The following is a 2,113-nucleotide window of genomic DNA, read 5'->3' on the forward strand; positions in this document are numbered from 1 at the left end:
ATTAAGTGTGGAGGATAAAATAGCCTAGCAGTAGCTGTTTAGAAGATTAGATAAAGTAACTCTGCTATCTAAGAGAGCTAAAGGCTCTCCTTATATACACTAAGCTTTAGAACATAATATCTCCAGATCCTAAGCTGCGTCCTAGGCTCTAAGCCCCAGTCCCAGGCTCTAAGCCCTAGCCAAGGCTCTTAGTATACGCGACACACCCTCTAGGTGAGCTGCTGCGCAGCTCACTTGCGTTAAGCGTTAACTTAGCTTGTTAGAGCAGCGCTGCGCGTTTACCCTGTGTTTATGCTTATTACCCTAGGCAGCGCAATGCTTATTTCTTTAGGCAGCGTAATACTTGTTTCCCTAGGCAGCGCAGGTCACATGCGTGCTGTGATTGCTGCAACAGAGGTAAATAAATTCTTTTACTTTTTAAGCTTCTTTTTTATAAGTCTAACTAACATGCTGTGTGTAAGTTAATGCTTTTAAGAGCTTTAAAAATAACTTTAAACCTGTCTGCAATCTCTGCTAACATGCATCTGTAGCTTAATAAAGCTAAAGAGCCGCTCGCGCGCGTGCCCTACAGGGCTGTGCTGCCCGCAAGCCCGCGCCTACTACCCCCCACCAGCCTCCCCCTAGTGCGCTCCGCGCGCAGTCCTGTCTAGGCTACATAAAGAGTGCGCTTGCAGGGCGCTCTAGTAGAGAGTGCTATAATTCTGCCTCTAGCAGTTTACACTGTTAGCGCTGTTCCTCTAGGCACAGCTGCCTGCCTCTATAAGCCTTGTAGCAGTGTGTAGAGTAATCTAGTTTTAACTTTTATATTTATAGTCCTCTTATTACTGTTGTCTATGCGCAGCGCTTTATTACAGCTCTTATTATAAAGGATAAGCAGGTAAGCTTCTTTGCAGAGATTGTGTGTTATACCTTAGATTAGACTAATAAGCTATAGGCTGTGTTTTAGCTTTAGCTAGTTTTTTAAGCTCTGCTTAAAAAAAATGTAGCAGAAAAAAAAAGAGGAGAAAAAAAAAGAAGAAGAAGAAAGAGGAGGAGAAAAAGGAAGAGAAGAAGAAAGAGAAGGTGGAGGAGATAGAGGAGGAGAAGGGGGAGAAGAAGTAGGGTAACGTTTCCCCTAGGCTCCTAGCGTGTTGCTAGCGCGCTAAGGAGCTCTTAAGTAAGCTTGTTAATCTTTTTATAGTTTAAGTGTTTTATATTTTTGCGCATTTTATGTACTAAATCCCTACTTAAACTTTATAGCATAGGGGAATATCTTTACTAGTAGATAAAACTTTTATTTTTAGGTAGTATAAAAATATCTTTACTATTAATAATTAACACTTTTGTTTAAAAGCTTATTTATGTGTTTTTAAAGTTAAGAAGCTACTTAAAGTGCTTAAATTACTATTTTAGTAAGTGCTTTATAAGTCTATCTGCTAGCATGTTGCTTATTTTAATATAGTGCACTTTAAAAGATCCTTTTATGTGCTTCTAGCGCAGCTATATGTTCTAGATATTAATGTAGTGTAAGTAGGTAGTTATCTAGGTGTTCTTTTCTACTACTAACTAAATTATCTGCTAGTTATTACAGTAGATTTACTATAGTGTGCCTAGCTCTAGAGTAAGCTCTTTAAGAAAGTGTTTTAAAGCTAGTAATTTCTTTATAATGTGCACTAAAGTAAGCAGCTTAGCTTTTATTATAAATATAGTTACTATTAGCTAAAAAGTTACTTTTTATAAAATTAGTTTTTTAAAAAGTAAAATAATATATTTATAAAATAATTATCTAGTCTTTATGTAATTAGTAAAAGATGTGTCTTTATATATAATAAGTTACACACCTTCTAGTGCTCTATACTATTACCTATATGCCTTGTGCAGTATAGGTACATAATTACTTAGTTTACTGCCTAGAAGTGCTGCTTTCCTAGGTTTATTAGGTAGTAGAAGAGCTAAGATGCTGCAAACGCTATGTAAGAGCGCACTATAATTATAGTGTAAAGTGTTAATCCTACACACTCTTAGTATTTCTTAATTTTATACTTTATTACTAATCTCTAGTTACTTATAAGCTTTTTTAATAGTAAAAAAGTCTTTAGAAAAAGCGCGCTTTTTATAAAGTTAAACTTCTTTA

The sequence above is a fragment of the Lindgomyces ingoldianus genome (assembly GCF_010093535.1).
Source record: "Lindgomyces ingoldianus strain ATCC 200398 unplaced genomic scaffold BDR25scaffold_74, whole genome shotgun sequence".
NCBI classification, from domain to species: domain Eukaryota; kingdom Fungi; phylum Ascomycota; class Dothideomycetes; order Pleosporales; family Lindgomycetaceae; genus Lindgomyces; species Lindgomyces ingoldianus.